General features: G+C 39.6%; 1 non-coding gene across 1 annotated transcript; it reads left to right on the forward strand.

The window, feature by feature from the left end:
* Positions 1-11,125: 11,125 nt before the first annotated feature.
* On the forward strand, positions 11,126-11,229 carry LOC112788481 (small nucleolar RNA R71). The gene has a single exon (XR_003195843.1). It is a non-coding gene; the product is annotated as a small nucleolar RNA R71 (small nucleolar RNA).
* Positions 11,230-11,613: the final 384 nt, after the last annotated feature.

Consider the following 11,613-nt stretch of genomic DNA (forward strand, 5'->3'; position numbering starts at 1 on the left):
TAGCCAAGAGTTGCTTTTATCATTCCTATTTGAAAACCCAAATTCTTAATTACTTGACTTAGTTATAGTTACTTGTTTAGTTTAGAATAGAATCATATTGGATGTTACTTTGTTAGTTTGGAATTGCTCATGTCTTGCTTAGTTATTTGAATTAATTTATTGCATTTTAAGATTGCTTGCTTGCTAAGATTCCCATTTTATTTTCTTGCTCATGACTTACAACCCCGGAATTCTAACAATGTTGAAGAACATGTTTGCCCATTCCTTGTGAGAAGACCCGAGGTTTGAATACTTCGGTTATTTCTATTGGGGTTGAACTTGTGACAACCAAATCCCTCTCTAAATTTGATCCTCGAGGCTTGTTATCGATAGAACTATACTTGCAACGTAACTTTATTGAGAAAATCTTTACCGACATAGTCCACGAGCACGCATCATAGATGAGAATTCTCTCGCCCATTACTTAAATGTCTTTGCAGAACAGAAGCCAAGCTTGCACTTGCCGAGGTGCATGAAGGGATCTGTAGTGCACACCTCGGAGCCCGAAGGCTGTCTTCCAAAATCCTCAGAGCTGGATTATATTGGCCGACAATACGGTAGGATTGTCAAGCTAGCAAAAGTTAAAAGCTGTAACAACTACTAGAAACACAGTCCAATCACACATCTCCCAGCCGAACTCCTACACTGTTCCAAGGTAAGTTGGCCATTCAACCAATGGGGCATAGATATCTGAAGAACCGAAGATTGATGGTTCAGAGGTTATAAAAACTCTCGTTGTAAGTATAGTTACTAAACCAAGCAATCAACCTTTCTTACAAACGTTTTGGTTGTCACAAGTAACAAACCCCTTTTAAAATTGATAACCGAGTATTTAAACCTTGAGTCGTCTTCTCAAGGAACTGCAAGGAAGTATGTTCTTATTATTGGTTATGGAGGTTGTAATCGGGGTTTAGAAGGTGAGAAGCAAGTGATTTAAATGACAAGTAAAGTAGATGCCAATTAAAATAAATAAATACTGTAAGCAAACTTCTGACAAGGTAAAAGAAATTGGAAGTCAAACTTAATTATCTCTCTCAACAATAATGAAAGTTGAATCTAAATTCCACTTAGTTAACCTTTACTAAAGCAAAGGAAAGTTAAGGGACTAATTAGTTTGACCTTCGAATCCTATTTATTTCCTAAGAAAAAGTTGGGATTATTGAAGTTCAGTTCAATTAGCAAGATAGCGATTATCAGTTATGTTGAGTTTGATAATGTTGAGTTACTGATTTCTTGACCAAGACCAAAAGGGAAAAAAGTAAAATTACTGGAATAAAAATGTCCTTAGATAGGAAACAATGGTAACACAAATTAAAGAGAAAGCAATCAATAGCTGAAATACCTCAAATATCATTAATTCAAATAACAATCTGTAACATGGAATAATTCATAAATTAAATTATAAAAGTAAATAATCAACTCAAGTGCTGGAATAAATAAATAAAAGTGAGAAGGGAAGCTTAAAACAAAGAAACATAAAACCTGGATCGAGAGTCACTCTTACAAACTAAGAGAAGTCCTAAATCCTAAGAGAGAGAGGAGAGAACCTCTCAAACTAAATCTAAATCATGGAAAGTAGTAAAAAATACGAGCTCCCTCTGAATGGATGCATTTCCTCACTTTATAGTCTCTAATCTGTGTTTTCCTGGCCAAAAACTGGGTCAAAAACAGCCCAGAAATCGCCCCCTGCGTATTCTGGTACGTTCAGGTCGCGGACAAGTGACGCGGAGGCGTCGTCCACGCGGCCGCGCGGATTGAAGTTCGCAGATGCGATGCATTCGCGTGGATCACGCGTTCACGTAGCCTAGCGTCAGGGCAACTATGGCATATTATATATCAAATCGAAGCCCCGGATGTTAGCTTTCTAACGCAAGTAGAACCACGTCGTTTGGACCTCTGTAGCTAAAGTTATAGCCGTTTGAGTGCGAAGAGGTCAGGCTGGACAGCTTAGCAGTTTCTCCAACTTCTTGTATTCCTTCAACTTTTGCATGCTTCCTTTCCGTCCTCTGAGCCATTTCTGCCCTGTAATCTCTGAAAACACTTAACACACATATCAAGGCATCTAATGGTAATAAGAGAGGATTAATAATAAGCAAATATAAGATCAAAGAAGCATGTTTTCAATCATAGCACAAAACCAGGACGGAAAATGTAAAACATGCAAATAGTATGAATAAGTGGGTAAAGAGTTGATAAAAACCACTCAATTGAGTACAAGATAAACCATAAAATAGTGGTTTATCAACCTCCCCACACTTAAACAATAGCATGTCCTCATGCTATGCTCAAGAGAAGCTATAAAAATGAAGAGGAATGGTAGGATGTATTGATGCACATAAACTAGTTATGCTACGATTTAGGAAATTGCACGATCGGCAAAATTCCTTCCGGCAAGTGCACCGGTTATCGTCAAGTAAAAACTCACAATAGAGTGAGGTCGAATCCCACAAGGATTGGTTGAGTGAGCAATTCGGATTAGAAGTGTGTTCTAGTTGAGCGGAATCAAGATTGAGATGAGAATTGCGGAATGTAAAATTGGCGGGAAAAGTAAATGACAAGAAATTGAAATGGCGGAATCTTAAATTGCATGAATTAAAGAGCAGAAACTAAATTGCTGAAATTAAAAGGGAATGGGGGTGATTGCATGAATTGAGTTGCAGAATGTAAAGAGAAGATGGAAATCAGAAATGGGGGATTCATTGGGTTATAGGAGATATTGAGATCTCCGAATCAAAACATGTTTATCTCTTCCTCAAGCAATGCGTTCATTGAATTTTGCTTGGCAATCTTATATGATTGGATCCCAATCCCTTGGCTCACCAATTCTCTCTAAAAATGAACAAATTCCCAATCCCTTGGTTTAAATGTTCATAAGAAGAGATGATGCTCGATCACTGATTATACCACACAGTTTCATGAACCACAATTTGGTAGGATTACATGTCACAATATCCATCCAAACCCCAATCCAATTCACTGTGAGAAAGCTTCTCTAGCATGAATCCTCCATTCCTTTCCCAAGGTTCCGAAGGATTCCAATTATGGGTAGTTTCTTTCCCAAGACAACTACCCAATGGAATTAGATCGAGAAGCTTTCTAACAAAAATTCAAGAGAAAAGATTGAAGAAGAAGATAAACTATTATTGATTCATTGAATTTCAATAGAGCTCCCTAACCCAATGAAAGGGGGTTTAGTGAGTCATAGCTCTGAATTCAATTACAAAGATATGAAAACTAGCTAAAAGTGAAGGTAAAAGTCCTCCCTCACTTAAATTCTATCCTATTTATACACTTTCTATATTGAGCTTCTGTTGTGTTTCTTGGGCTTTGAGGCCTCTCCATGCTTTCCTTTTGCCTTGGGTTTATGATCCATAATCTTGATGAGGCTGTTGATCCAAATTCTGTAACATTTATTGAGCCAACTTAGTGATAATCAAATAATAATACATGACTCAACAAATTGAAATTTCAGACTCATCAATCCTTCAGGCCCAATCCCATAAACCATGATATTCAATTGGGTTTCATGCCAGAGTAAGTTTAAGTTAATGTTTGTGCTCAAAGACTAACTTAAACCGCAATATTTTTGGCCCAGAAACCTTTTCCAAGAGTGGCGTTTAAGTTGCAGTTTAAGCTTAAACTGCAGCTTAAACGCCAGACACTTCCAGTGAAGCCTTTTGTAGAAGCACGTTTAAGCTTCAGTTTAAGGTTAAACTGAAGCTTAAACGTGGAAATGGAAGAAGGCAGCCCTGGAGAGTTATGTAGTCGAACACGTTTAAGCTTCAGTTTAAGGTTAAACTGAAGCTTAAACGTGGAGATAGGAAGGGCAGCCCTGGAGGTCGAAGACGTTTAAGCTCCAGTTTAAGGTTAAACTGGAGCTTAAACGTGGAAATGGAAGAAGGCATCCTGGAGGTCGAACACGTTTAAGCTCCAGTTTAAGGTTAAACTGGAGCTTAAACGTGGAAGCTGAGAAATGTAGCCCTGGAGGTGTCGAACACGTTTAAGCTCCAGTTTAAGGTTAAACTGGAGCTTAAACGTGGAAATGGAGAAAGCAACCCTGGAGGAGAAACTTGGTCGAACACGTTTAAGCTCCAGTTTAAGGTCAAACTGGAGCTTAAACGTGGAAATGGCTCCCTGGTGCTTTTCCCCTTTCTGGCGTTTAACCTCCAGTTTAAGGTTAAACTGGAGGTTAAACATGGAACTTCCCCCCTTGGTGCTCTTCTCACTTCTGGCGTTTAACCTCCAGTTTAAGGTCAAACTGGAGGTTAAACGTGGACATGCTTCTTTGGTGAGACTTCCATTCTGGCGTTTAACCTCCAGTTTAAGGTTAAACTGGAGGTTAAACTTCAATTCCAGCATTTCTTAGCCTTCATGATTCTGGCGTTTAAGCTCCAGTTTAGGCTTAAACTGGAACTTAAACTCCACATGTGATATTCAAGCTTCCTTTATTGATTTTGTTGCTTCCTTGCCTAGCCTCTTCTTCCCTGAAATCATCCAAACAATTGCATCAAAGTCTTGCAAAATTTCATGAGAAATCTTCCATTCATAGCATTCAAGTAATATAACTAAAACTCATGGAATTTGCATCAAAATCATATTGTTTGGATGGTTCATTGCTTTGTTATTCTTTTAACCATTCTTGGTTACTTTAAGCTCAAGAAAATGCATAAAACCACTAAAACTAACAGAAAAATACTAGTGAAACTAGCCTAAGATGCCGTGGCATCACAACACCAAACTTAATACTTGCTTGTCCCTAAGCAAGTCCTGAGTTATTTAAGAAGAAAGTATGAAACAGAAAGCAATTACATTGGCTATATTAGCAAGCATTTGAAGTTCATCAGAAGGGTTTTATGCAGAAAGTTGCAGCATCACTTTTTCATTCTTATCAGGTAAGATTATCACTTTTTCATTGCATCCATCAAACACTGCTATGGCCTCTTGTTATTCTTATGTCCTTGGCACTTTTCTCTTCTTTGTTTTTCTTTTCTTTTTCTTAGAGCTCCTTTGCTCCTTGTTTGCTTAGTGTCATGTGTTGCACAAGCCTTTGGCATTTTCTTTTTCTTATCAGTGCACTACACATATCCACTTTAGGCATTTTAGTTCACATTTCTTCTTGAGACATTGGTGCCCAGCACCTCTTTGTGTGACTAAATGTTTTGTATTTAGGTTGCTCTTGATAATGGACTTTTGGTTGATAATCCCGGGTTAGTTAACCCAAGTTACCAAGTGTTGAAACACTCCTCAGAACCTATTCATCCAAGCATATCCTTAATACATAAACACCACAGGCATTTGTCTCAGAAGTTCGAACCATTGGTGCCTAGCTTATTTTCTCAATTTTCTTGCTTTTTGGTTGCCCTTTTTTTAGTGGCTTTTTCTTCTTCTTTTTCTTTCTTTTTCATGGCCAAAGACATTTATTCATCAAGATCCATAGACAGTTTTCAATTTCTACACAAAAAATGATAATTCTACACTCTAATTCCAGTGATCTGACTAAACAATCAAGCATGCATACCACCACTTAATTCTACTTGATTTGTCACTAATTTAGCCAAGTTACTTTTGTTCAAACTTTTCTTTTATTTTTGGAAACAGAACAAGCATGGCAAGCACTTGTTTAAGAAGGTGAAGTTATATCCAAACATCTAGGTGTTCACTTTATTCAAAGCAATAAACAGAAAAATATACTAAAAACTTCACATTCCAGAAAGATTCAACATTTACAGTTTAAACCAGAACAAGCATGCTTTTGTTTGCCCTTTTTAAAGGATTATCAAGGAACAATACCACCTTGTGAAATTTCTTGTTTTCTCTTTGTTGCCAGGAAACACTTTGATTTCTTCTTCTTCTCCTAATTGTTGCTTAATGTTTTAAGATCCTTGTTTCCTTTCCTGCAAAGAGTGATGAAGTTGCTTGCTTCTCAAGCACTTGAGTGGTTAGCTCAACTATGTGTGGGTAAGTATCTGAGTCTTAAGTTGGTGTGTGAACACCAAACTTAGTCTCCCACTTACTTCTCTGTTCTTTGAATCCTTGAGTTCTCTTTGGAATGAAGTTGCTGCTAAGGGTTTTAAGCATTTCTGTGACTGCTTAGAATAGTTGTTCCTTTCATATAATTCAAAGGTTGTTGTGTTCAAGTGATCTTTATGGTGGAACACCAAACTTAGAGTCACACATTCCCCTTTGAATTATTGATCCACGAATTCATTGTTTGGCGTGAAACACCAAACTTAATTCTTTGCAATGCACAGAAATTACTTCACCCTTTTTATTGAAACAAATAAAAGAACAGCAAAAGGGTATTACCTCAGGTTGGGTTGCCTCCCAACAAGCGCTTCTTTAACGTCATTAGCTTGACGGTCAGCTTCCTCAGTTGAGGTGATATTTAACCTTGTCCTTCTCCTCCACATCTCCCAAGTAATGTTTGAGTCTTTGACCGTTCACAATGAAGGTTCGTTGTGACTTTTCTTCCATGATTTCTACTTGTCCATATTTGGAGACCTTGGTGACAAGGAATGGTCCAGACCACCTTGATTTTAGCTTCCCTGGAAATAGCTTTAGCCTAGAATTGTAGAGCAATACTTTTTGTCCTTCTTCAAATTTCCTTGGGGCTATGTTGCTGTCATGCTTCTTCTTTGCTCTTTCCTTGTAAATTTTGGCATTCTCATAAGCTTCAGCTCTGAACTCTTCCAACTCTTGAATTTGCAACATCCTTCTTTCTCCAGCAGCTTTGCTGTCCAAGTTCAAAAGTTTCAAGGCCCAGTATGCCTTGTGCTCCAACTCCAGTGGCAGATGGCAAGCTTTTCCGTATACTAGTTGGTAAGGAGACATTCCAATTGGTGTTTTGAAAGCTGTCCTATATGCCCAAAGAGCATCATCTAGCTTAATCGACCAGTCCTTCCTTGAAGTTCCCACAGTCTTTTCCAGGATCCTTTTGAGTTCTCTGTTAGATATTTCGGCTTGCCCACTTGTTTGTGGATGGTATGGTGTGGCTACCTTGTGTTTGACTCCATATTTTAGAAGCAATGCCTCTAATGGTTTGTTGCAGAAATGGCTTCCTCCATCACTGATGATTGCTCTTGGAACCCCAAAACGGCAAAAAATGTGTTTTCTGAGGAAGTTCATGACTACCTTATTATCATTGGTTGGAGTTGCTATTGCTTCAACCCATTTGGAGACATAGTCTACTGCCACAAGAATGTAATTATTTGAGTATGAGGAGGGAAAGGGTCCCATGAAATCTATCCCCCATACATCAAATAATTCAAGTTCCAGAATGAATTGTTGTGGCATTTCATTTTTTCTTGGCAGGTTCCCCGCTTTCTGGCATTCATGGCAGTGCTTCACTAGTTCCTTTGCGTCTTTGAAGATAGTGGGCCAATAAAAACCACACTGCAACACCTTAGCTGCTGTTCTTTCTCCTGCAAAATGTCCTCCATAAGTGGAGCCATGGCAGTCCCATAAGACTTCCCTTCCTTCTTCCTCTGATATGCATCTTCTAAGTATGCCATCGGAACATTTTTTGAACAAGTATGGTTCGTCCCAGATGAAGTATTTGGCATCATTTACCAATTTCTTCCTTTGATGCTTGTTAAATTCCAACGGTAAACTCCCAGTGGCCTTGAAGTTTGCTATGTCTGCAAACCAGGGTGCTTTGTGAATTACCATGAGTTGTTCATCAGGAAAGCACTCATTTATATGTGTGCTTTGTGCGCTTCCTTCTTCACATGGTATCCTTGATAAATGGTCTGCCACCTTGTTCTCTACACCCTTCTTGTCTTTGATTTCAATGTCAAATTCCTGCAACAAAAGAACCCATCTAATGAGTCTTGGTTTGGATTCTTGTTTAGCAAGTAAGTATTTTAAAGCTGAATGATCAGTGAAGACAATGACTTTAGATCCAATGAGATAGGATCTAAATTTGTCAAATGCAAAGACTATTGCCAAGAGTTCTTTTTCAGTGGTTGTGTAATTCCTTTGGTTAGCATTCAAGACTTTACTGGCATAATAAATCACATGTACCAAATTGTCTTTCCTTTGTCCTAACACTGCCCCAATAGCAAGGTCTGATGCATCACACATCAGTTCAAAAGGTAAGTTCCAATCAGGTGGGGCAATGATAGGTGCAGAGGAAAGTTTTTGCTTCAAAAGTTCATAGGCTAGCATGCAATTTTTATCAAATACAAAGGGTGTATCAGAGACAAGCAAGTTACTCAAAGGTTTGGCTATTTTAGAAAAGTCTCTAATAAACCTTCTGTAAAACCCAGCGTGTCCCAAAAAACTCCTAACTGCCTTGACATTACTTGGTGGAGGTAGTTTTTCAATGATTTCCACCTTAGCTCTGTCCACCTCCATGCCTCTATTAGAGATTTTGTGGCCAAGGACTATTCCTTCTGTGACCATGAAATGGCACTTTTCCCAGTTTAATACTAGGTTAGTCTCTTGGCACCTCTTAAGCACCAAGGCAAGGTGGTGTAGGCAGCTAGGAAAAGAATCTCCAAACACAGAAAAATCGTCCATGAAGACCTCAATAAATTTTTCAATCATGTCCGAAAAGATGGACAGCATGCATCTTTGGAAAGTGGCAGGTGCATTGCACAATCCAAAGGGCATGCGTCTATAAGCAAAAACTCCATATGGACAAACAAATGATGTTTTCTCTTGATCTCTAGGATCAACTACTATTTGGTTGTAGCCTGAATAGCCATCCAAAAAGCAATAGTAAGCATGTCCGGCAAGCCTTTCAAGCATCTGATCCATGAATGGGAGTGGGAAATGATCCTTTCTGGTGGCTTCATTGAGCTTCCTGTAGTCTATGCACATCCTCCACCCAGTGACGGTTCTTGTGGGTATGAGTTCGTTCTTCTCATTTGGCACCACAGTTATGCCACCTTTCTTGGGAACTACATGGATGGGACTAACCCATGGGCTATCAGAAATGGGGTAGATTACCCCTGCCTGCCATAACTTCATGACTTCCTTTTGTACCACTTCTTTCATGACGGGGTTCAATCTTCTCTGAGCTTGAATGGAGGGTCTAGCCTCCTCTTCTAGCAAGATTTTATGCATGCATATGGATGAACTTATCCCCTTCAAATCGGCTAGGGTCCATCCAATGGCATCTTGGTGAGTTTGTAGCACCTTGATCAATTCTTCTTCCTGTTCTTGGCTCAGGGCAGAGTTAATGATAACAGGGTGACTCTCATCACTACCCAAGTATGCATACTTGAGATTAGGGGGCAATGCTTTGAGCTCAGGTTTTGGTGCTTCCTTCTCTTCTTTCACTCTCTCTGGCATGTTTGGCATGGTTGTTTCAGCAGCCTTGATGTCACTAACTTCAATATCCTTGGTGAACTCCTCCTCTGCCACTTCTTTTATTGTTTCCTCAAAGGTTTCTTGTACTGCAATGTCCACTACATCAACCCTCATGCATTCCCTTAGTGATTCTGATGGATAGCTCATTGCCTTGAATACGTTAAACACCAATTTCTCCTCATGTAGTCTAAGAGTGAGTTCACCCTTTTGTACATCTATGATGGCTCCAGCAGTAGCTAGGAAGGGTCTTCCCAGAATTATTGAAGCTTTGGCTTCTTCCTCCATATCTAACACCACAAAATCAGCAGGAAATATAAAATCTCCCACTTTCACCAACAAATCCTCAACTATCCCATGAGGGAATTTAAAAGTTCGATCTGCCAATTGGAGGGCCATTCTTGTTGGTTTGGCTTCCTCAATCTTCATTCTTCTCATCATTGTTAGAGACATCAAATTGATGCTGGCCCCTAAGTCACACAAGGCCTTCTCCACCATGACTTCTCCTATGATGCAGGGGATTTGGAAACTACCTGGGTCCTTCAATTTCTGAGGCAATTTGTGCTGAATGATGGCACTGCATTCTTCAGTTAACAACACAGTTTCCTCATTTCTCCAGCTTCTCTTCTTGGTCATTAATTCTTTTAAGAATTTTGCATAGAGTGGCATTTGCTCTATTGCCTCAGCAAACGGAATGTTGATTTGGAGCTTCTTGAAAATCTCCAAGAACCTGGAGAATTGACCATCCTTTTCACTTTTCATCAAACGTTGAGGATATGGTGCTTTAGGTGTATAAGGCTTCAGGACCTCTTTTTCTTTTTCTTTTGTTGTGGACTGTGTAAAAGATTGTCCTTGTTCCTTGTCTCTCACATGTTCCCTTGCTTCATCCTCTATGGTTTCCTTTGAGATCTCCTTTAGATTCTTTCCACTTCTGAGGGTTATGGCCTTACATTCTTCCCTTGCAATGGCCTTGGCAGCATGAGAAACGCTTGTCCCAGGGTTTTGCTTAGACAAATACAAAATTTGATTTTCTAGCTTCTGGATGGCAGCTCCTTGGTTTTGTAGGTTAAAATTTACTTCTTCCTTAAAAGCTTTCAATTCGGTTATGTCTTGACTCATGGTTGCAAGCATTCCTTCTATCTGGTTTAATTGATCTTGAAATTGTTGGTTCGGATTAGGTTGGGTAGGTTGATTATTTTGGCCATGATATGATGGTTGGGGGTAAGTGTTTTGTGTGGCTTGGTATGATCTTTGGTTGGAGTTTTGGTATGTGGAATTGTTATGTTGGTTGTGGTTGTAAGGTTTGTGGTTTTGTGGTTGGGTTTGTTGGTTCCCCCACCCAAAGTTTGGGTGATTTTTCCATCCTGGGTTGTAAGTGTTGGAATGTGGATCATATGATTGCCTTTGTTGGTTTCCCACATAGTTGGCCTCTTCCCAATCACCTCCTTCAGTGCTTTCTTCCTCTTGCTCTTGTGTGTGTATTGCAGCCACTTGCTTTGTTTCTAATTTCCTGGTGAGCTCTGCTAGTTGCTTGGCAAACACCTTGTTTTGGGCTAGAATTGTATCAACATGGTTCAGCTCCATGACTCCCTTAGTGTTGTGCCTCTCTGATGCATAGTAGTACTCATTCTCAGCCACTGTCTCAATCACTTCAATGGCTTCTTCCACAGTCTTTTTCCTGTTCAATGAACCTCCTGATGAATGGTCTACAGCCTTCCTTGATTCATAGGAGAGTCCATCATAGAAAATATGCAATTGCACCCAATCATGGAACATGTCTGGTGGGCATTTCCTTGTCAAATCCTTGAATCTCTCCCATGCCTCGTAGAGAGTTTCACCATCTTGTTGTCTAAACGTCTGAACCTCAGATCGAAGCCTATTTACCTTTTGTGGGGGGTAGAAACGTGCCAGAAACTTGCTTTCCACCTCATCCCATGTTGTTAGACTCCCCCTTGGGAATGATTCCAGCCACTTAGCTGCTTTGTCCCTAAGTGAAAATGGGAACAAAAGCAGTTTATAGGCATCTTCCTGGACTCCATTGGACTTGACAGTGTCACAAATTCTCAGGAATTTTGTGAGATGTTGGTTTGGGTCTTCATTAGCACTTCCACCAAATGAACAATGATTCTCCACAAGTGATATTAGCTGTGGTTTGAGCTCAAAATTGTTGGCCTGAATGGGTGGTTTCTGGATGCTGCTACCACAATTCCCAGAGGTTGGGTTTATGTATGAACTAAGAACCCTCCTCTCAGGAATGGCATT

Source organism: Arachis hypogaea, chromosome 20, assembly GCF_003086295.3.
Source record: "Arachis hypogaea cultivar Tifrunner chromosome 20, arahy.Tifrunner.gnm2.J5K5, whole genome shotgun sequence".
In the NCBI taxonomy this organism is placed as follows: Eukaryota; Viridiplantae; Streptophyta; class Magnoliopsida; order Fabales; family Fabaceae; genus Arachis; species Arachis hypogaea.